The sequence below is a fragment of the Elephas maximus genome, chromosome 16 (assembly GCF_024166365.1).
Source record: "Elephas maximus indicus isolate mEleMax1 chromosome 16, mEleMax1 primary haplotype, whole genome shotgun sequence".
In the NCBI taxonomy this organism is placed as follows: domain Eukaryota; kingdom Metazoa; phylum Chordata; class Mammalia; order Proboscidea; family Elephantidae; genus Elephas; species Elephas maximus.
Genome location: NC_064834.1, coordinates 84,045,725 through 84,070,719, shown reverse-complemented (window position 1 = coordinate 84,070,719; position 24,995 = coordinate 84,045,725). Strand labels below are relative to the sequence as shown.

Genomic DNA, 24,995 nt, shown 5'->3' with positions numbered 1-24,995 from the left:
TAAGGGTGGTGATGATAGCAATATGGGAAGAGGGGGATTATACGATGGTTTTACAGTTTGGAAAAAGAACCTTTCCTAGAAAAACAGTATTTTGAAATATAATGTTTTGTAAACATGGCCAAAAATACCCTCCGTGACAAGAAGATATAAATCTTTCTAAAAACTACTCAGTTTTCTATTTAAGTGATGTATTTATATTTAATATCTGCTGCTTCGCATGTAATAGACCAAGTAATTTTTACAAACAGTTCCCTATGATGGACATTAGTATATCTTTCTGAGTATTATTAGATACGAAAACAAACAAATGTCACCAGAGTCTCATTTCTGCCCTAGGACAGTTTTATTGTTTTGGGATCTTGACTTTAGCTCACTCAGGCGTATTCCCTAGGGCAAAGATTATTCTAAACGTGAGACATCAGAAGTAGAAATCCCTCCAGAATGCCTGTCTCTACAAACGTGGGACCTGAAATGAACTAATTACATACATGAAATTCCTCAGGTCTCAAAGGATCCAAAAGAAGAAATCTCAATGAGGACCCACCCCGTGTCAACAAGCGCACTCTCCTGTGACTGATAATTTGAATTAGTTCTGCCCTCTCTCAGCTGAAGAAAATCTGCATCTTTCTGACACAGTTTTTAACACACCAAGACCTGGTTCCTGGCTTCTGTACACCTCTTCCTTCTTTCCGCCTCAAGGTAAAGTGAATATGAGAGTCTAGTCTAGCTTTGAAGCATGTGTTAATCATTCCCGCTTTCTTTTCTAGTAAATTCCACAAAGGGATTCCTAAAGCAGATTCTCTCACATACCAAATGAACTTTCTAGGTAACATGAGATAAAACATTAAAAGATAGTTCTCTTAAACTTAAATATGACCCCCTTCCTACCACTAACACCACTAGTAATTTTCAAGCCCAGGCACATATTAGGAAGAAAAAAATTAAAAATATAAATACATGTACACATGCTGTCGTTATGTGCCACTGAGTCACTTCGAAATCATAGCAACGCTACAGGACAGAGTAGAACTGCCCCATAGGGTTTTGAGGAGCAACTGGTGGATTTGTACTGCTGACATTTTGGTTAGTAGCCGTAGCTCTTAACTGTACATATACATGTATAAATATATATATATTTCTTGAAGTCATGGCAAAGGAAAAGACATCAGCTGTAGAACTGAGAGAGGAGAAACAGAGAAAAGTAATCATGGAAGCACATATTGAGCCTTTAGTATGCATCAATCCTTGTACGAGTAATAATATCTAAACAAAACAAAACAGGACAACGGAAAGTAAAATTTCTCCCACCCTGCATCTTACATGGTGGTAGAGACAAATGGCTTTAAAAAAGGTAAAATTTGAACCAAATGAAGAATGTTGGCTAGAATTTGGGAAAGGAAATAGAAAGATGTCAGTGTTAATAGGTGAAAGAAACATAATTCACAAGTGAATTGAGACAAAAATGACTGTAAGTGAGCTTTAAAGGAGTAGATAAGATCCACCTAACCTGAAAATTTATGAGGGGCAGTAGCTGAAAATAGAATTAGATTGACATAATGGAAGCAAATTAAATGTGCAAATCTGAGTAACCAGAGAATCCAACTATCATGCATTTATTTAATAGCTTCTTTTTTTTAATATATAGGTCAAAACTAGGCTACGCACTAAAGAGGCAAGGGGAAAAACATAGATCAACCTCCTAAAATGTTCTCAAGGCAGAAAAGGAGGCCAGCTAGACACTTCAATGGCAAAAGAATATGAAGTAAAATATGGGCACAAAAAAGAGGTGGTCAAGGGAGTCTCACAGAAGGGATGATGCCTGATCCAGGTCTTATAGGATAAATAGCTTTACAACAAGTTACTGTAGGGAACAAGAGAGAAACTATCCTGTGCAAAGGAACATAGTCTGGAGTATGTGGCTTTTCAAATGCGGTTGGAGCAACTCATGGGGAGGACGAGCTTGGTGAGAGTCAGAGAGAAAAAACAGAGGCTAAATCAGAGATGGGTCTGAGTGTCACATGCTGGTATTTAAGGGTCTGTTATTGTTAAAACATTGGAGAGGTAAAATGAGGAATGTAATTTCTGAAGATTTTTCATGAACGATAGGTTAGGTTGGGTGGCTCTGGAAACAGAACGATCACGGTAATAGATAACCAGTCTCACATTATGGAAATAAGGAAATCCAGTAGGGCATTTAATTCCCTCTTGAATATCAGGAAGAATTCTTCTTTTTTGTGGTATTACCAAAATTTGGTGATTCAACCACAGCTGAGGTTCTAGGTGCTGACTCCCCTACCCAAAGCCCTAGCTAGAGTCATTGTGTCCGTGACCAGCAAAAAGCAGATGTAGATACATTAACTAGATACAAAAACTGTACTTCTTTTGTATGCTGATGCCCCACCTTATGTACATAGTGCCCCTCCCACATTCAATCAACCTATAAAGCCCTAATCCCCTAGTTAAGCTATTTTTTTCATGCTTTATTAGAATTAACCTGCATTTGCTCTACTGATCACACTTTCTCAATGTCCTGACAAACTATTTATTTAATAATGTTCTCAAGGGTTTTTCCAGGGTTGCTTAACAAGCTCAGTGATATTTAGTTCCTGAATTCTGCTTTCTCTCCTTTTGAATACTGGCATAATATGTGAATCCGCTACCTGTGGTAGTTCTTCTGTTCCTCAAGAATTGTCCATGATTGTAGACATTTTCAAGTTAATTCCACATATCATGCTGTAGTTTCCATGAAACTAAAGAATTACAACCAAGCAGTTGCCATCAAGTCAGCTTTGACTCATGCTGACCCATTAGTGTTAGAGTAAAACTGTATTCCATAGGATTTTCAATAGCTGATTTATCGGAAGTAGACCAGCAGGCCTTTCCTCTGAGGTACCTCTTAATGAACTCAAACCTCCAATCTAGCCATCGTTTGGTAGCTGGGTACATTAAATATTTGTACTACTCAGAGACTTGTCAAAGAATTATACACATTAAAATGTAAGGTGCTTATTCCAGTTGCTTAAAAATACAGTGCTAAAATGCCCTCTGGGAATTCTTTCAGAGCCCCCAGGTGCGGTGGTTAAGAGTTGGGCTGCTAGGCTGCTAACCAAAAGGTTGGCAGTTTGAATCCACCAGCTGCTCCTTGGAAATCCTACTGGGCTGTTCTACTATGTACTACAGGGTCGATATGAGTCAGAAGCGACTCAACGGCAACAGAGTTTCGGGGAACTGTTTCCAGTTTAAAGCTATTTTCTTATCTGAAGAAGGCTGACTATATCACAATGTGACTTTGCACTGCTTACTAGTCTATTTGTTTTTATTTCAAATATAAATAAAAAATATTGTTGTGTTTTTCTAAAATCTTAGCTCATGTGGTTTTTTTCAGTCTTCCCGAAATTATTTTTCCAAGTACCTGATATTTATTTTATTGAATCTAGTTCATGTATATCATCAACACACTTCCCACTTGTAGGATAAAATCTTCTTAAAATTTGGAGCGTATGAAGATATGTGCTGTGTAGGCAGACTTTGTGTTGTATAGTGACCTACAAAAGGATGAGATTAAAGGATAGAAGAATGAATAAGGGAACACAGAGATAATATAATAAAGGCAATTAATGTGGTAGTTAGAAAAAATTAATCCACTGGTTCTGTCAAATTAATTTTCAGGTGGAAAACCACAGGAAAACGTAAAAAATACCCAATACTTTTGGTAATAACGTTGCCAAATTGTGGCATTGAAAATGGTTACAAAATGTTATCTGGCTATGCCTATGAAGGATAGATTTTTTTTTCAGGCAATCATCACTTCTAAGCAGGGAATGTAAAAGCTTCTTCAAGACACTGTCTTAATTAAGGTCCATAAAAATGTCAACTCACCAGAAAAGTATGAAAAGCAAAGAAATACCCAAAAGCAAAGTTAAGTTTAGTTAGTCAGTCAGTCAAGCCAGTTATTATTAAGAGGAAAATTAAGTATAGAGCTCAAGGGGCATTTGTAATGAATCTTCACTGTGACCCAAAAGTTCCTAAGGAGATAATAAATTTTTTCAGAAAGTCTCCATATCCAAAACAAAACCTAGGGCTAGGAGAAAGAAGAAACTAAAAAACAAAACCACATGGTGGATTTTGCTAGTTTTAATGCCATTTACTAAGACTGAAGGCTGAGGGTTGGGTAGAAGGTCCCCTTTAAATATAGAGGCTGCAAAACACAACTAAAAGAAGATTAATTCAGATTGTAACGAATGGCAGCCAGCCTGATTTTGACTTCTGGAAAGGGAATCTTTTTACCTTGTCCAGAATCTCTCCCTCTCACAAATCCATTCTATTTATCCTATTTCCAAATAAATCAGTAAATTATTCTAAAAAGCCATAGTCTGATAAATATCCATAAAACTGTAGCAGTTAGATTTGCTATGAGTTGTTACGTGGAAATTCCTTAATCATTCCCTACCGGGTAAAATTTTGCAATGTAAATAAAAAGTGAGATAACACGAGAATTACAAACAGATTTGTAAGGGAAATGTATTCAATCATTGTGGCAATGGGGCTTTTAAATGATGGCCCAACAGTAACTGCCTTTCTGGCCTGTTCAGGGGATAACGCCAAACTACTGGAGGGTATAACAATGGTGATTACACTGAGCACATTAAAAGAACTGGGAAAAAGTGCTTACCTCTCCAATAAGCAGTGGTGAACTAAGTTTGGGATGTGCCACATTTGAGATATTAGTGGGATACTCAAGAAGAAATCTCCTATAAGAGGTAAGAAATTAGAAATGAAAATGAAATTACACATCTTGAAAATCCAGAGCCTGCGTAAGAGATGACACAATTTTGGAAAAAGAATCTGTAGGAAGACAGAGAAAAATAAAATATGACATGAAAAGGCAAGGGGGGGGCATTCTCACTTCAGCAGCAAATATACTAAAATTGAAACAATACAGAGAAGATTAGTATGGCCCTTGCATTAAGGATGGTATGCAAATTTGTGAAGTGTTCCATATTTTTCATTAGTAGTCACCAGGAAGGAGCCCTGATGGCATAGTGGTTAAGTGTTCAGCTGCTGACCAAAAGGCTGGCAGTTCAAATCCACCAGACACGCCTTGGAAACCCTATAGGGGCAGTTCTACTCTGTCCTATAGGGTCCCTATGAGTCAGAATTGAATTGATGACAGTGGTTTTAGTTACCAGGGATGGGGAGAAGGGGAATTCACTCTCTAGATAGTATACACTTGGTGATGGGAAAGCTAACACCAAATGAGGATAAAGTATACACAGCTTGATGAAGGTAAATGATTTCACTAAAAAGTACATAAGAAAAAAGGACCTGTTAGAAACTGCTGTGGCATATGTAATTTTGAACTGGCAGCAAAAATAACCAAAATATATACTTGTAACTATGTATGCATATGGGCATATATGTGTATAAGTATGCATATATGTATTTATAGATGTATGCATATGTATACATACATGCATCTATGTGACTATATGCATATATACTCATATATATAATAAATCACATAGGAGGCACAGTTATGGATACTTCTTAGACACAATCAAACACCTCGCAGGATTGGATTTCTGCATTTGAAAGATTAAGACCATAATCTCATGGGACATCTCAAGCAATCGGCATAATACGTTCATAAAGTTACACTCTACATCTTAGTTTGGTGAGTTGTGTCTGGGGTCTTCAAAGCTTGCGAGTGGCCATCTAAGATACAACCATTGGTCTCTACTCATATGGAGCAAAAGAAAAAGAAGTAAACCAAAGACTCAAACAAGAAAGTAGTCTACAAGACAAATAGTCTACATGAACCACAGCCTCATCTACCCTAAGAGCAGAAGAACTAGATGGTACAAGGTTGCCATTACCAACCATTCTAATCTGCGCCACAATAGATGGCCCCTGATAGAAGGGGAGAAAAATGTGGAACAGAACATCAAATTTATTAAAAAAAAAAACTCTGACCTACTGCATGGGTTGTGACTGGATGACTTCCTGCAATTACTGCCCTACGTACTCTACAAAACTTGAACCAAAACTAACCTGAGGTCACCTGCAGCTAAACAACAAATTGGCTAAAAAATAATGACTATCACCTGTACGTACTGTACTCCTTTAAAAAAATCACCTACATGACACCAAACAGTCAACAATTACTTCAAAACAAAGATGAGAATGTAAGGGGGGCAGGGAAACTAGATTAATGGAAACAGAATAACTAGAACAGAAATAATGAGAGCATTCACACGTTGTGAAAAATGTAAGCAACGTCACTGAACAGCTTGTGTAGACATTGTTGAATAGGAACCTAAACTGCTGTGTAAACTTTCACTGAAACACAATAAAATATTACTTAAAATACAAAGGCAAGTGTGAGTGAAATAAGAGAGAAAGAGGAAAAGAATAAGCAAATGAGTAAGGAGAAATGAGAAGCACTGGAAACTGGGAACATGGGAATTACTCGAAAAAGAAAACAAGAGAGGACTACATAAAGTAAACCATTTGCTGCTCTCTTCCTCAGAGGAGTTCAGACATTCAAGTTGCTGTAATGGCACTGTCATCTTCTAACTGCGTACATATATCCTTCACCTAAATGGATGAAAGGGAACATTAGGTTATATTTCCTTGAAGAATTTTCTTAGAGGAATATGCCCGATGGAAAGAACCACCAGCTCCTTTCATTGTGACATGAGAGCAATATGTTTTGTGAATGAATGGAAAAAGAGAGAGAAATAACCAGGCAGACATATGTACAGATACAGATGTAGATTAGATATCCATAATACTAACTAACACCTATACCCCTCATGTATCTTTCAGTTTGTTGTACTGTGGGGCTTGCATGTTGCTGTGATGCTGGAAGCTTTGCCACTGGTACTCAAATACCAGCAGGGTCACCCATGGTGGATACGTTTTCAGTTAAGCTTCCAGACTAAGACAGGCTAGGAAGAGGGACCAGGCAGTCTACTTCTGAAAAGATTTAGCCAGTGAAAACCTTATGAACAGCAGCAGAATGTTGTTTGATACAGTACCGGAAGATGAGCCCTTCAGGTTGGAAGGCTCTCAAAAGGCAACTGGGGAAGAACTTCCTCGTCAAAGTCGACCTTAATGACGTGGATGGAGTCGAGATTTCAGGACCTTCATTTGCTGATATAGAATGGCTCAAAATGAGAAGAAACAGCTGCAAACATCCATTAATAATCAGAAAGCGGAACGTAAGAAGTATGAACCTGAAGAACTTGAAGTCATCGAGAATGAAATGGAACACATAAACGTCAATATCCTAGGCATTAGTGAGCTGAAACGGACTGGTACTGGCCATTTCGAATTGGACAATGGTATGGTCTACTATGCCAGGAATGACAACCTGAAGAACGGCATTGTATTCATCGACAAAAAGAACATTTTAAGATCTACCCCAAAGTACAATGCTGTCAGCGATAGAAGAATACCCATATGCCTACAAGAAAGACCAGTTAATAAGACTATTACTCAAATTTACACAGAAACCACTAAGCACAAAGATGAAGAAAATGAAGATTTTTATCAACTTCTGCAGGCTGAGACTGACTGAACATGCAATCAGGATACATTGATAATTACCGGAGATTGGAATGTGAAAGTTGGAAACAAGAAGAAGGATCAGTAGGTGGAAAATATGGCCTTGGTGAGAGAAACCATGATGGAGATCGAATTATAGAATTACGCAAGACCATGACTTCTTCATTGCAAATACCTTTTGTCGCTAACATAAACAGTGACTATACACATTGACCTCGCTAGATGGAATAAATACACAGGAATCAAACTGACTACACCTGTGGAAGAGATGATGGAAAACCTCAATATCATCAGTCAGAACAAGGTCAGGGGGTGGCTGAGGAACAGACCATCATTGCTCATATGCAAGTGCAAGTTGAAACTGAAGAAAATTAGAACAAGTCCATGAGAGCCAAAGTACAACCTTGAGTATATCCCACCTGAATTTAGAGACCATCCCAAGAATAGATTCAATGAATTGAACACTAATGACCAAAGACCAGATGAGGTATGGAATGACAAGTACATCACACATGAAGAAAGCAAGAGGTCATTAAAAAGACAGGAAATAAAGAAAAGACCAAAATGGATGTCAGAAGACTCTCTGAAACTTGCTATTGAACGTCAAGTACATAAAGCAAAAGGAAGAAATGATGTAGCAAAAAAGTTGAAAAGAAGATTTCAAACGGGGGCTCAAAAGGACAAAGTAAAGCATTATAATGACATGCGCAAAGACCTGGAGATGGAAAATCAAAAGGAGAGAACATGCTCTGCATTTCTCAAGTTGAAAGAACTGAAGAAAAAATTCAAGCCTTGATTTGCAATATTGAAGAATTCTATGTGGAAAATATTAAACAACTCAGGAAGCATGAAAAGAAGATGGAATGAATATACAGACTCACTACACCAAAAAGAATTAGTTGACATTCAACCATTTCCGGAGGTACCATATGAGCAGGAGCCAACAGTACTGAAGGAAGAAGTCCAAGCTGCACTGAAGGCACTGGCAAAAAAACAAGGCTCCAGGAACTGATGAAATATCAGTTGAGATATTTCAATAAATGGATGCAGTGATGGAAGTACTCACTTGTCTATGCCAAGAAATTTGGAAGACAACTACCTGCCCAACCGACTGGGAGAACCCTATGTTTATGCCTATTCTCAAGAAAGGTGGTCCAAATGAATGTAGAAATTATCAAACAATATGATCGAATTACACAAAAGTAAAATTTTGCTGAAGATCATTCAAATGTGGCTGCACCAGTATATTGACAAGGAACTGCCAGAAATTCAAGCCAAATCCAGAAGAGGATGCAGAACCAGGGGTATCACTGCTGATGTCAGATGGATCCTGGCTGAAAGCAAAGAATACCAAGAAGATGTTTACCTGTGTTTTATTGACTATGCTAAGGTGCTCAACTGTGTGGATCATAACAAATTATGGATAACATTACAAAGAATGGGAATTCCAGAACATTTAATTGTGTTCATTAGGAACCTGTATGTAGATCAAGGGGCAGTTGTTCAAACAGAACAAGGGGACACTGCATGGTTTAGAGTCAGGAAAGATGTGTATCAGGGTTGTATCCTTTCATCATACTATTCAATCTATATGCTGGTCAAATATTCTGAGAAGCTGGCCTATACCAGGAAGAACAGGCATCAGGATTGAAGGAGGACTCATCAACAGCCTGCATTATATAGATGACACAACCTTGCTTGCTGAAAGTGAAGAGGACTTCAAGCACTTACTGATGAAGGTCAAAGGCCACAGCCTTCAGTATGGATTATACCTCAACATAAAGAAAACAAAAACACTCAAAACTGGACCAATAAGCAACATCATGATAAACGGAGAAAAGATTGAGGTTGTCAAGGATTTCATTTTACTGGGGTCCACAATCAACACCCATGGAAGCAGCAGTCAAGAATTCAAAAGACATATTGGGCGGATCTGCTGCAAAAGACCTCTTTAAAGTGTTGAAAAGCAAAGATATCATCTTGAAGGCTAAGGTGCCCCTGACCCAAGCCATGGTGTTTTCAATCGCCTCCTCTGCATGTGAAAGCTGGATGATGAATAAGGAATACTGAAGAAGAATTGGTGCCTTCGAATCGTGGTGTTAGTGAAGAATACTGAATATACCATTGACTGCCAAAACAACAAACAAATCTGCCTTGGAAGAAATATAACCAGAATGCTCCTTAGAAAAAAGGATGGCGAGGCTGTATCTCACATACTTTGGACGTGTTGTCAGGATCAGTCCCTGGAAAAGAACATCATGCTTGGTAAAGTAGAGGGTCAGCCAAAAAGAGGAAGACCCTCAATGAGATGGATTGACACGGCTGCAACAATGGACTTAAGCATAACGACGATTCTGAGGATGGTCCAGGACTGGGCAGTGTTTCATTCTGATGTACATGGGGTCGCTACGAGTCAGAACAAACTTGATGGCACCTAACAAAAACAACAACACTAATATAGAGTTTAGCATTCATAAGGAAACCCTGGTGGCGTAGTGGTTAAGTGCCACAGCTGCTAACCAAGGGGCTGGCAGTTCAAAACTGCCAGGCGCTCCTTGGAAACTCTATGGGGCAGTTCTACTCTGTCCTATAGGGTTGCTATAAGTCAGAATCGACTCGACGGCACTGGGTTTGGGTTTTGGTTTTGGTTTTACCATTCATAAATAGGTACATAGGTAGATAGATGACAGATAGACAGATAGATGATAGATAGACAGACAGACAGACAGATAGATAGATGATAGATAGATAATAGATAGATAGATGATAGGCAGACAGACAGGTGGATAGGTAGACAGATAAATGCAGATTTATCTTTTGATTAGCAGCTATAGCACTTAACCATTACACCACCAGGGTTTCCAAATGCAGATAGAGACATAAAAAAAAAAAAAAGACATAGATACATAAAATTCATTCAAAAATTTCAAATAAACATATAAATCCAAATAAGATAAGGACTCTTTGTTCTTAATTTTAAAATGAGGAAATTGAAACATAATGAGGTTAAGTGACCTGGCCAAGTCCATGAGTGGTGGCACTCCAATTCAGCAGCCTACCTCAGATGCTGCATGCTTAATACTCACTATAGGACAGACACATTTGAGAAAGCCAGGGATACAGGCAGAGGGAGAAAGGGAGTAAGAGAAAGAAAGCGAGGAGAAAGCTTCATATAAACAAATACTTAGAATACTGGGCTCCAGATAGAGGTTCTCATCATATCTACTTTATTCCAATTCTGTCTCTCACTCAATGACAACTGCTAGAGCAGTGTTTAAATAGAATTAGTCCCATTTTTTGAAAATTTCTCCTGACAATTTCAAAATTTATCTTACTAACATATGGAAGATTTTATAATGTTGCCATGGAGTGACTGAAACCTAAAAGTTAGGCTTATGCTCTAAACCTTGTCTCTTGCATTCCAGCTATACAAATCTTAGATGCCATGGAAGGAGAAAATATGAGCTTCCCAAGTATGTCTGTCTCATTGGGCTTCTCAGATTATCCATGGCTGGAGAGGACTCTCTTTGGAGTGGTCCTGGTCTTCTACATCCTGACCATGGTGGGAAACAGCTTCATCATCCTTCTCACCATTGTGGATCTCAGACTCCACACTCCCATGTACTTCTTCCTAGACAATCTCTCTTTGCAGGACCTCTGTATCACCACCACTATTTTGCGACAGCTGCTGGCCAACCTCTGGGGGCCAAAGAAGACAACTGCTTCCTGGGGCTGCATCACACAGGCCTACTTCTTCCACTGGATAGGATGTACCGAATGCGTTCTGCTAACAGTGATGTCCCTTGATCGCTACATGGCTATCTGCCAGCCACTCCAGTACACTCTCACTCTCACCATGCATCCCCAGGTATGTATGCAGCTGGCAGTTTCAGCCTGGTGCAGTGGCCTAGCCAATTCTCTGCTCCAAGGCACTCTCACTATCCAGCTCCATTGCTGTGGTCATCATACTCTGGACCACTTCTTCTGTGAGCGACCCGTCCTGATCAAGCTGGCCTGTGAAGACACCACTGTTAGTGACCTGACACTGACTGCAGGAGCCATCCCCTTTGGACTGCAGGCTCCACTGCTTGTGCTGCTCTCCTATACCTTCATTGCTAGGGCTGTGCTGAAGCTACCTTCAGCTGAAGGAAGACGCAAGGCCTTCAGCACCTGCAGTTCCCACATGGTGGTCATCATCATGTACTATGGGCCATCCATTTACATGTACCTGCAGCCCCCTGCCAACAGCACCCAGGCCAAATTCACATCCTTCTTCTACTGCCTTATCACCCCACTGCTGAATCCACTCATCTACACCTTGAGAAACAAGGATGTGAATAGGGCATTGAAGAGAATGCTACAATCCAAGAAAGGAGACAAATCCTAAAAAGTGTAAAGTCATAAAAATTCTGCCTCTACCAACCACATAGACACCATCAATGAGTATTGCTACTTCTGTGCTTCCAAATCGGTGCTCGAGAGCTCCAAGAAAAGATGTCCGATATGTCAACATCAAGTATCCTCATGTTTGAGAAGCTCATCCTCCCAACAAGTGCTATCTTCTAAAATCTCAAACAAAGCATTGTACTCCTTCTTAACTCTTCCCATATGTCCTGTTCTCGGTGACAGAACAAGCAGAAATGTTCAAACCTCTGTAGGAGGATAAATCACACCATTCTTTTTAAATTCCCTCCTACAACTGCTCCTCTTTAAATGGTACCCTCCAAGTAAATGTTCTAAAAAAAACTTTTGTACATATCATCACAATAATTTAAAACAAGACCTGCATTGGATTCATCACACCTCCTACCCAAAATCTTTCAACCTCTCCTGTCTAAGAGAAACTCACAAACTCTCCTTTCTTTTTTTTTAATAATTTTTATTGAGCTTTAAGTGAATGTTTACAAATCAAGTCAGTCTGTCACATATCAGCTTATATACACCTTACTCCATACTCCCACTTACTCTCCCCCTAATGAGTCAGCCCTTCCAGTCTCTCCTTTCATGACAATTTTGCCAGTTTCTAACCCTCTCTACCCTCCTATCTCCCCTCCAGACAGGACATGCCAACACAGTCTCAAGTGTCCACCTGATACAAGTAGCTCACTCTTCATCAGCATCTCTCTCCTACCCATTGTCCAGTCCCTTCCATGTCTGATGAGTTGTCTTTGGGAACGGTTCCTGTCCTGGGCCAACAGAAGGTTTGGGGACCATGGCCGCTGGGATTCCTCTAGTCTCAGTCAGACCATTAAGTCTGGTCTTTTTATGAGAATTTGGGGTCTGCATCCCACTGATCTGCTCCCTCAGGGGTTCTCTGTTGTGCTCCCTGTCAGGGCAGTCATCGGTTGTGGCCGGGCACCATCTAGTTCTTCTGATCTCAGGATGATGTAAGTCTCTGGTTCATGTGGCCCTTTCTGTCTCTTAGGCTCATAGTTATCGTGTGACCTTGGTGTTCTTCATTCTGCTTTGACCAGGTGGGTTGAAACCAATTGATGCATCTTAGATGGCCGCTTGTTAGCATTTAAGACCCCAGATGCCACATTTCAAAGTGGGATGCAGAATGTTTTCATAATAGAATTATTTTGTTAATTGACTTAGAAGTCCCCTTAAGCCATAGTCCCCAAACCCCCACCCTTGCTCCGCTGACCTTTGAAGCATTCAGTTTATTCAGGAAATTTCTGTGCTTTTGGTCCAGTCCAGTTGGGCTGACCTTCCGTGTATTGAGTATTGTCTTTCCCTTCACCTAAAGTAGTTCTTACCTACTAACTAATTAGTAAATAACCCTCTCCCACCCTCCTCCCTCCCTCCCCCCTTAACCACAAAAGTATGTGCTTTTCTCAGTTTATACTATTTCTCAAGATCTTATAATACTGGTCTTATACAATATTTGTCCTTTTGCCTCTGACTAATTTTGCTCAGCATAATGCCTTCCAGGTTCCTCCATGTTATGAAATGTTTCACAGATTCGTCACTGTTCTTTATCAATGCGTAATATTCCACTGTGTGAATATACCACAATTTATTTAACCATTGATCCATTGATGGACACCTTGGTTGCTTCCAGCTTTTTGCTATTGTAAACAGAGCTGCAGTTAACATGGGTACGCATGTATCTGTTCCTGTAAAGGCTCTTATTTCTCTAGGGTATATTCCGAGGAGTGGGATTTCTGGGTTGTATGGCAGTTCTATTTCTAACTTTTTAAGAAAACGTCAGATAGATTTCCAAAGTGGTTGTACCATTTGACATTCCCACCAGCAGTGTATGAGAGTTCCAATCTCTCGCAGCCTCTCCAACATTTATTATTTTGTGTTTTTTGGATTAATGCCAGCCTTGTTGGAGTGAGATGGAATCTCATCGTAGTTTTAATTTGCATTTCTCTAATGCCTAATGATCGAGAGCATTTTCTCATGTATCTGTTGGCTACCTGAATATCTTCTTTAGTGAAGTGCGTGTTCATATCCTTTGCCCACTTCTTGATTCGGTTGTTTGTCTTTTTGTGGTTGAGTTTTAACAGAATCATATAGATTTTAGAGATCAGGCACTGGTCGGAGATGTCATAACTGAAAATTCTTTCCCAATCTGTAGGTGGTCTTTTTACTCTTTTGGTGAAGTCTTTAGATGAGCATAGGTGTTTGATTTTTAGGAGCTCCCAGTTATCTGGTTTCTCTTCGTCATTTTTAGTAAAGTTTTGTATTCTGTTTATGCCTTGTATTAGGGCCCCTAACGTTGTCCCTATTTTTTCTTCCATGATCTTTATCGTTTTAGTCTTTATGTTTAGGTCTTTGATCCACTTGGAGTTAGTTTTTGTGCAGGGTGTGAGGTATGGGTCCTGTTTCATTTTTTTGCAAATGGATATCCAGTTATGCCAGCACCATTTGTTAAAACGACTATCTTTTCCCCAATTAACTGACACGGGGCCTTTGTCAAATATCAGCTGCTCATATGTAGATGGATTTCTATCTGGGTTCTCAGTTCTGTTCCATTGGTCTATGTGCCTGTTGTTGTACCAGTAGCAGGCTGTTTTGACTACTCTGGCTATATAATAGGTTCTAAAATCAGGTAGAGTAAGGCCTCCCACTTTCTTCTTCTTTTTCAGTAATGCTTTACTTATCCGGGGCTTCTTTCCCTTCCATATGAAGTTGGTGATTTGTTTCTCCATCACTTTAAAAAATGTCATTGGAATTTGGATCGGAAGTGCACTGTATGTATAGATGGCTTTTGGTAGAATAGACATTTTTACTATGTTAAGTCTTCCTATCCATGAGCAAGGTATGTTTTTCCACTTAAGAAGGTCCTTTTTAGTTTCCTGTAGTAGTACTTTATTATAGTTTTCTTTATATAGGTCTTTTACATCTTTGGTAAGATTTATTCCTAAGTATTTTAACTCTTTGGGGGCTACCGTGAATGGTATTGATTTGGTGATTTCCTCTTTGCTGTTCTTTTTGTTGATGTAGAGGAATCCAAGTGATTTTTGTATGTTTATCTTGTAACCTGAAACTCTGCCAAACTCTTCTATTAGTTTCAGTAGTTTTCTGGAGGATTCTTAGGGTTTTCTGTGTATAAGATCATGTCATCTGCAAACAGAGATAATTTTACTTCTTCCTTGCCAATCCGGATGCCCTTTATTTGTCTAGCCTGAATATAATTGCTCTGGCTAGGACCTCTAGCACAATGTTGAATAAGAGCGGTGATAAAGGGCGTCTTTGGTTCCCGTTCTCAAGGGAAATGCTTTCAGGTTCTCTCCATTTAGAGTGATGTTGGCTGTTGGCTTTGTATAGATGCCCTTTATTATGTTGAGGAATTTTCCTTCAATTCCTATTTTGCTGAGAGTTTTTATCATAAATGGGTGCTGAACTTGGTCAAATGACTTTTCTGCATGAATTGATAAGATCATGTAGTTTTCATCTTTTGTTTTATTTATATGGTGGATTACATTAATGGTTTTTCTAATATTAAACCAGTCTTGCATACCTGGTATAAATCCCACTTGGTCGTGATGGATTATTTTTTTGATATGTTGTTTAATTCTATTGGCTAGAATTTTGCATCTATGTTCATGAGGGACATAGGTCTGTAATTTTCTTTTTTTGTGATGTCTTTACTTAGTTTTGGTATCAGGGAGATGGTGGCTTCACAGAATAAGTTAGGCAATATTCCGTCATTTTCTATGCTTTGAAATACCTTTAGTATTAGTGGTGTTAACTCTTCTCTGAAAGTTTGGTAGAGCTCTGCAGTAAAGCCATCCGGGCCAGGGCTTTTTTCTGTTGGGAGTTTTTTGATTACTGTTTCAATCTCTTTTTGTTATGGGTCTATTTAGTTGTTCTACTTCTGATTGTGTTAGTTTAGGTAGGTAGTGTTTTTCTAGGAATTCATCCATTTCTTCAAGGTTTGCAAATTTGTTAGAGTACAATTTTTGGTAATAATCTGATATGATTCTTTTAATTTCAGTTGGGTCTGTTGTGATGTGGCCCATCTCGTTTCTTATTCGGGTTATTTGTTTCCTCCCCTGTATTTCTTTAGTCAGTCTGGCCAATGGTTTATCAATTTTGTTAATTTTTTCAAAGAACCAGCTTTTGGCTTTGTTAATTCTTTCAATTGTTTTTCTGTTCTCTAATTCATTCAGTTCAGCTCTAATTTGTATTATTTCTTTTCTTCTGGTGCCTGATGGATTCTTTTGTTGCTCAGTTTCTACTTGTTCAAGTTGTAGAGACAGTTCTCTAATTTTGGCTCTTTCTTCTTTTTGTATGTGTGCAATTTATTGATATAAATTGACCTCTGAGCAATGCTTTTGCTGTGTCCCAGAGGTTTTGATAGGAAGTATTTTCATTCCCGTTGCATTCTATGAATTTCCTTATTCCCTCCTTAATATCTTCTATAACCCAGTCTTTTTTGAGCAGGGTATTGTTCAGTTTCCAAGTATTTGATTTCTTTTCCCTAATTTTTCTGTTATTGATTTCCACTTTTATGGCCTTGTGGTCTGAGAAGAGGCTTTGTAATATTTCGATGTTTTGGATTCTGCAAAGGTTTGTTTTATGACCTAATATGTGGTCTATTCTAGAGAATGTTCCATGTGCACTAGAAAAAAAAGTCTACTTTGCAGCAGTTGGGTGGAGTGTTCTGTATAAGTCAACGAGGTCAAGCTGGTTGATTGTTGTAATTATGTCTTCCGTGTCTCTATTGAGCTTCTTACTGGATGTCCTGTCCTTCTCCGAAAATGGTGTGTTGAAGTCTCCTACTATGATTGTGGAGGTGTCTATCTCACTTTTCAGTTCTGTTAAAGTTTGTTTTACGTATCTTGCAGCCCTGTCATTGGGGGCATAAATATTTAATACGGTTATATCTTCCTGGTCAATCGTCCATTTTATCATTATGTAGTGTCCTTCTTTACCCTTTGTGGTGGATTTAACTTTAAAGTCTATTTTGTCAAAAATTAATATTGCTACTCCTGCTTTTTTTGGCTTATTGTTTGCTTGATATATTTTTTTCCATCCCTTGAGTTTTTGTTTGTGTCTCTAAGTCTAAGGTGTGTCTCTTGTAGGCAGCATATAGACAGATCGTGTTTCTTTATTCAGTCTGAGACTCTCTGTCTCTTTATTGGTGTTTAGTTCATTTACATTCAGCGTAATTATAGATAAGTATGTGTTTAGCGCTGTCATTTTGATGCCTTTTTATGTGTGTCATTGACAATTTCATTTTTCCACTTAATTTTTTGTGCTAAGACATTTTTCTTTGTAAATTGTGTGTTCCTCAGTTTCACAGTATTTGACTTTATGTTTGCTGAGTCATTATGCTTTTCTTGGTTTTTTAATTTTGAGTTATGGAGTTGTTATACCTCTTTGTGGTTACCTTAATATTTACCCCTATTTTTCTAAGTAAAAACCTAACTTGTATTGTCCTATATCGCCTTGTTTCCCTCTCCGTATGTCGTTCTATGCCACCTGTATTTAGTCCCTCTTTTTGATTATTGTGATCTTTTACATATTGACTTCAATGATTCTGTTTTGAGCTTTTTTTTTTTAATTAATCTTAATTTCTTTTTGTGATTTCCCTATTTGAGTTGATATCAGGATGCTCTATTCTGTGACCTTGTGTTGTGCTGGTATCTGATATTATTGGTTTTCTGACCAAACAATTTCCTTTAGTATTTCTTGCAGCATTGGTTTGGTTTTTGCAAATTCTCTAAGCTTGTGTTTATCTGTAAATATCTTAATTTCGCCTTCATATTTCAGAGAGAGTTTTGCTGGATATATGATCCTTGGCTGGCAGGTTTTCTCCTTCAGTGCTCTATATATGTTATCCCATTGCCTTCTTGACTGCATGGTTTCTGCTGAGTAGTCTGAACTTATTGATTCTCCTTTGTAGGAGACCTTTCTTTTATCCCTGGCTGGTTTTAAAATTTTCTCTTTATCTTTGGTTTTGGCAAGTTTGACGATAATATGTCTTGGTGATTTTCTTTTTGGATCAATCTTAAATGGGGTTCAATGAGCATCTTGGATAGATATCCTTTCGTCTTCATGATGTCAGGGAAGTTTTCTGCCAACAGATCTTCAACTACTCTCTCTGTGTTTTCTGTTATCCCTCCCTGTTCTGGGACTCCAATCACACTCAAGTTATTCTTCTTGATAGAGTCCCACATGATTCTTAGGGTTTCTTCATTTTTTTTAATGCTTTTACCTGATTTTTTTTCAGCTATATTGGTGTTAATTCCCTGGTCCTCCAGATGTCCCAGTCTGCATTCTGATTGCTCGAGTCTGCTCCTCTGACTTCCTATTGCATTGTCTAATTCTGTAATGTTATTTTTAATCTTTTGGATTTCTGAATGCTGTCTCTCTATGGATTCTCACAGCTTATTAATTTTTCCACTATGTTCTTGAATAATCTCTTTGAGTTCTTCAACTGCTTTATCAGTGTGTTCCTTGGCTTTTCCTGTAGATTGCCTTATTTCATTTCTGAGGTCATCCCTGATGTCTTGAAGCATTCTGTAAATTAGTTTTTTATATTCTGTATCTGGCAATTCCAGGATTGTATCTTCATTTGGGAAAGATTTTGATTCTTTAGTTTGGGGAATTGTAGAAGCAATCATGGTCTGCTTCTTTATGTGGTTTGATATCAACTGCTTTCTCCGAGCCATCTCTAAGATATTGTAGTGATTTATTCTGCATTTGCTTACTGAGTCTTATCTTGTTTTGTTTTCTTTCAATATACATAGATGGGCTACTAGATTGCGCTGTCTTGATTGTTGTAGCCCTTGACTCACTTATGTCCTGTTGCCAGCTGGTTTGCGCTGTTACCAGATATATAAGCCTGAGTCCATTCACTATTCTTGAGTAGAATCTGATTTTGGGTCATCAAGTGTGTGGTGCAGACTCTCACCTATCCACCTAGAGAAGTAGTGGTGATGGTCGTGTGCACCAGATTCTAGTAGCAGCAGGGGGTCACACTCCTGGGGAGCAGGATGCTGACAGGCTTCCCCCAGGTGCCAGTGAGGTAGGTGTGTCTCTATTCCTAAAGCACCTTGGTGGGTGGGCTCTGCAGCTGTACCTTAGGCCCCCAATGCAAGTACCTCTACAGATTGGTAGGTGTCACCCTCAGACCCCTAAGGTAGGAGGCTAGACAGTCTAGAGGGGAGCTTCTGCCCTCAGTTCCCTGTTGTGGGTCAGTGAGGACTCTGTTGAATACGCAGAGGTATCAGACCTGGGAAACTTGTCTTTGCAGTAATCCGCTAAAACAATTACAGTCAGATCCCTATCAGAAATGCCTTTGCATTATAATAGCCACGTTGTTCCCTGTAGGGATGAAAGCCCAAGACTGTGGATCACATATGCTTGGATGGAGCTGGTTCTGAGCTTTCAGTCCAATTAGGGAAGGATTTTTGGTCCCTGGGTTTTTTGTAGCTGCTTCTCTCAGGCCAGGAGAATGGGTTAGGAAAAGACCCCGCCCAAAAAAAAAAAAAGAAAAATCACAGCACAGTTCACTCTCTGGCTCAGGAAATTCTAATGTTAATGAAGCCGCCTGGGAAGGGGAGGGGAGAGTTCAGATAAATAGGAGAGAGTAGCACCCCGGAATATAGACAAAGTTACTTATCTTGCTTGGGATGGCTGTTTTATCTGAGATTCCCAAGGGGCGCGTCAACTGTGTGCACTGGCTGGGTAGATATTGCCCCCGAGTGTCAGGCCTGCGTCCCATGCTCATGCTGTCTCAGAAGCTGTGGTCAGTTCCTCCGCTCCCAGTCCAAAGCCCAGCGCCAAGGCTCCCCCAGCTGGGACGCTGCACTCCCGGCTCCAAAACCAGTCGTTGCCTCCCGGTGACTTCTCCTCCTGTCAGCCACGTCACTGCGCTGCCTGCGTGCACTGGCTGGGCTTCCCCCGAGGTCAATTCTGGGGGCTAGGGCTGCACCCCATGTTTGCACCGTCTCAGAATGCCGTGCTCAGCTCCCCTGCACCCAGTCCGAAGCCCGGCGCCAAGGTTTCCTGACTGGGACACTGGCTCCAGGCTCTGAAAACAGTCGCTGCTTCCCCGTGGTTGTTCGTTCTCAGTCTCTGTCACTCAGGTCAACTCTTTAGATCTGTGTTTGATGGTCAGGGTTTGTAGATTGTCATGTATGTGATCGATTCACTTGTTTTTCCGAATCTTTGTTGCAAGAGGGATCTGAGGTAGCCTCTACCTAGTCAGCCATCTTGGCCCGGCCTCCAACTCTCTCCTTTTTTAAACACCATTTTATTGTTGTTAGGTGCTATCAAGTCAATTCTAACTCATAGTGACCTTCTGTATAAAAACAGTAATATTTCCAGGTCTTTTGCCATTCTCACAATTGTTGCTCTGTGTAAGCCCATTACTGAAGGCACTGTGTCAATCCATCCCTCTTTTTTGTTGACCATCTGCTTTACCAAACATGATGTCCTTCTTCAGCAATTGGTCCCTCCTGATGATGTATCCAAAGTAAGTAAGACAAAGTCTCACCATCCTCACTTCTAAGGCACATTCTGGCTGTACTTCCTCCAAGACTAATTTTCTCTTTCTTACGGTTGTTGCTGGTGTTAGGTGCCGTCAAGTCAATTCCTACTCATAGCGACCCTACGCACAACAGAACAAAACCCTGCCCGGTCCTGTGCCATCTTCATAGTCATCATTATCCTTGAGCCCATTGTTGCAGCCATTGTGTCAATTCATCTTGAGTGTCTTTCTTGTGTTCTGTTCCAATGACTGCCTCTCGATCCATGTACAGATTCCTCATGAACACAATTAAGTGTTCCAGATTCCCATTCTCTGCAATGTTATCCATAATTTGTTTTGTTATGATGCACATAGTCAAACGCCTTTGTATAGTCAATAAAACATCTTTCCGGTATTCTCTGCTTTCAGCCAGAATCCATCTGACATCAGCAATGATACCCCTGTTTCCATGTCCTCTTGGGAATTGGCTTCAACTTCTGGCAATATACTGCTGCAGCTGCTTTTGAATGATCTTCAGCAAAATTTTGCTTGCATGTGGTATCGATATCATTCAACAATTTCCACATTCATTTGGATCACCATTCTTGGGAATAGGCATAAATATGTATCTCTTCCAGTCAGTTGGGCACGTAGCTGTCTTCCAAATTTATTGGCATAGAAGAGTAGGCACTTTCACTGCTGCATCCAGTTGTTGAAACATCTCAATTGGTATTCTGTCAATTCCTGGAGCCTTGTTTTTTGCCAATGCCTTCAGTGCAGCTTGGACTTCTTCCTTCAGTACAATCAGTTCCTGGTCATATGCCACCTCCTGAAGTGGTTGAATGTCAACCAACCATTTTTAGTATAGTGACTCTATGTATCCCTTCCATCTTCTTTGGATGCTTCCTGTATTATCTAGTATTCTCCCTGAAGAATCCTTAAGTATTGCAACTCAAGGCTTCAATTTTTTCTTCAGTTCTTTCAGCTTGAGAAATGCTGACTGTGTTCCTTCCTCCCTTTTGGTTTTCTATCTCCAGGTTTTTGCACGTCATCATAATAATTTACTTTGTCTTCTTGAGTTGCGCTTTGAAATCTGTTCAGATCTTTTACTTCATCATTCTTTCCTTTAGCTACTAGACATTCAAGAGCAAGTTTCAGAGTCTCTTCCAACATCCATTTAGGTCTTTTCTTTCTCTCCCATCTCTTTAAAGACCTCTTGCTTTCTTCATGTATGATGTCCTTGATGACATCATGATTAGTTGTAATCAATTCTGAAGGCTGTAGTCTTTTACTTTCATCAGAAAGTACTCCATGTTGTCTTCATTTTCAGCAAGTAAAGTATGTAATCTGTTTATCACAAGTTGTTAGTAAGTCTTTCTTCAATCATGATGCTGTGTTCTTCATATAGTTCAGCATCTCTGATCATTTTCTCAGCATGCAGATTGAATAAGTAAGGTGAGAGGATACAATCCTACCCCACACCTTTTCCAATTTTAAACCATGCAGTATCTCCTTGTTCTGTTGGAATAACTGCATCTTGATCTATGTTTAGGTTTCACTTGAGCACTGTTAGGTGTTCTAGAATTATGATTCTTTGTAATGGTATCCATAATTTGCTATGATCCGTAGAGCCAAATGCCTTTGTGTAGTTAATAAAACTTAGGTAAACATCTTTCTTATAGTGTCTGCTTTCAGCTAACATCTATCCGATATTAAGCCCTCTTCTGAATCCCACTTAAACTTTAAAAGCAGATATTATCCAAAGTAGCTCCAACCATCTTCTTTGTGATATGCCTTCCTTTTTTTCATACATCAGCAGAAACGGACTCTCTAGCTCAACATTTTAGAGATGGATGCAAATGTTTGTTCAAATCAAGTATCTGCTCCAAGAGGTGATGGCTCTGAACCCTCCCGTCATGGATTGAATTATGTCCCCCCAAAATCTGTGTATCAACTTTTATCAAGAGATAAAAGGAAAGGGAACGAAGCAGAGAGTTGGGGACCTCACACCACCAAGAAAGCAGCACCGGGAGCAGAGTGCGTCCCTTAAACCCCAGATCCCTGCACCTACAACCAGTGGAAGACTGAGGACAAGGACTTCTTCCACAACCGACAGAAAGAGAAAGCCTTCCTCTGGAGCTGATGCCCTGAATTTGGACTTGTAACCTACTAGACTGCGAGAGAAATAAATTTCTCTTTGTTAAATCCATCCATTTGTGGTATTTCTGTTATAGCAGCACTAGATGACTAAGACAGAATTTGGTACCAAGAGAGTGGGGTGCTGCTCTAACAGATACCTAAAATGTAGAAGTGGTTTTGACACTGTGAATGGAGACAGAACCACCAGCAGCAGAGAACCTGCAGTGGCAAAGAAGTAGCAGCAGCAGCAGCAGAGAACCAAGAGTAGCAGAACCAGGAGACCATCACAACACGGTGCTGGCGCCAACCCACAGCACGAGAGAGCTGAGTGCCTGTGTGCAAGAGGCTTCCTGGTGGAGTGAGGTGCCTCTAGGCACTACACAGCTTTGGAACACTTGCCTCAGCAGGGCAGATGCAGGTGTGAAGCCTGATGAGCCAATAGGCCAAGAAACCAGGAAGCAGAAGCTGAAGAGACAACACAAGAAGTCGAGTTGTCTCAGCCTCAAAAGGTATGGCCATGACCTCAGGAGTTTCAAAAGGTGGAGACAAGGCCTCTGGTGTTTCTAAGGGTAGAGTTGCCACTCAGATGGAAGAGGAGAATGGTGCACCTGAAGTCTAGGGAACAGAGTTGCTATCCCAGTGGGCCTGGAAGGCAGAAGTGAAGCCCAGAGTTGAGGGGCCTCTACTCAGAATGTGAAGAGTGTGGCCAATACCTTGAGTCTGGAGGGCAGGGCCATTGTGTAAATTGTCTCAGAGAACAGAGAGTTATTTCTGAAGCTTTGAGGGCTAATGCAATGTGTTCTGCTGACTTGCCTGGTGCCTGTTACACCTTTTCCTCCAGTTTTTTTACATTTGTAACGGAAATCTCTAGCTTGTACCTGTTCTGCCATTGTACCTTTGGAAGCAGATAACTTGTACTCTAGATTTCACAGATGAAGAGGAATTTTTGGATTTTGGACTTGGAGTTAAGACTTTTCCCATGATATGATGGGGTGAATATGTTTTGCATGTTGCAAGGATGTGATTTTTTGGGGTCAAAGGGTGGAATGTCATGGATTGAATTATGCCCCCCAGCAAAGGTGTGTATCAACTTGGTTAGCCCATGATTCCCAGTATTGTGTGGTTGTCCTCCATTTTGTGATTGTAATTTTATGTTGAGAGGACTAGGGTGGGATTGTAACACCACCCTTACTCCCTGATCCAATGTAAAGGGAGTTTCCCTGGGGTGGGACCTGTACCATCTTTTATCTCTCTAGAGGGAAAGAGAAGCAAGCAAAGAGTTGGGGACCTCATACCACCAAGAAAGTAGCACCAGGAGCAGAGTGTGTCCTTTAGACCTGGAGTCTGCACACCTGAGAAGCTCCTCTACCAGGAGAAGATTGAGGACAAGGACCTTCCTCTAGAACCAACAGAGACAGAAAGCCTTCCCCTAGAGCTGATTCTCTGAATTCAGACTTGTAGCCTACTAGACTGCGAGAGAAACAAATTTCTCATCATTAAAGCTATCCATTTGTGGTATTTCTGTTATAGCAGCACTAGATGACTAAGACACTTGCTCAAACTTTTCTTAGGCCAGAGAACAGTCCTGGATGATATCCAGTCAGAACTCCATTAGCTCATTTGAATCAGGTTCAGTGGGCAAGTTCGTCTCTTACCTTTAATTACTTTAAACAGCAAGCAGGCATTTCTTTCTTTTTTTTGGTAGAATTTCTGAAAACATAACATGTTTCATTTGTTATAGCTTTTGAAATTTTTCTTTCAGTGAAGGAAGGTTGGAAAAAACCCTTGCAGTGACCTTACTGTCACAGTTTATTAATTTTAACATGTTTTCCAAGACAGACAGGAAGCATTAATATTTGGTGTTAAGGGGTTTCAGGACTCTTAATAGGTAATTGAGCAAGAATCTTCCAGAAGATACACTAGGAAGAGCTCTGTCAAGATCATAGGCTTCTTTCTAAGACAGGAGTTTTTGGAACCACTAAATATTGATTTACAAAGGGCAATATTATTAATATCCATATTAAGATGGAGGCAGAAGCTTATTAGAAATAAACCTTCATCTTGAGCATAAAATGCAAACCTATGGGTCTGTGTAACAATTTTTAAAACTCACAAGAGACTGGCTTATAGAATATGATCTTTATGTCAGCAAGACAATTTACTCCCTGTTCTAGGAAACTCTCTCTGGAATACCACATGGAATCCAAAGCAAGAGGCAGGACTGAGTGACTTAATGGATCGCCATCATCAACTGGGAGAGATTTATTAATCCATGTACATCCATCTTCACTAAGAGAACATATCTGTCAATGGATGAGCGTTCAGGGCTCGCTCTTCTTGAACGACAAAGTTC

General features: G+C 39.9%; 1 non-coding gene across 1 annotated transcript; it reads left to right on the top strand.

The window, feature by feature from the left end:
• Positions 1-4,902: 4,902 nt before the first annotated feature.
• On the top strand, positions 4,903-5,006 carry LOC126060055 (U6 spliceosomal RNA). Its single transcript, XR_007513522.1, has one exon. It is a non-coding gene; the product is annotated as a U6 spliceosomal RNA (small nuclear RNA).
• Positions 5,007-24,995: the final 19,989 nt, after the last annotated feature.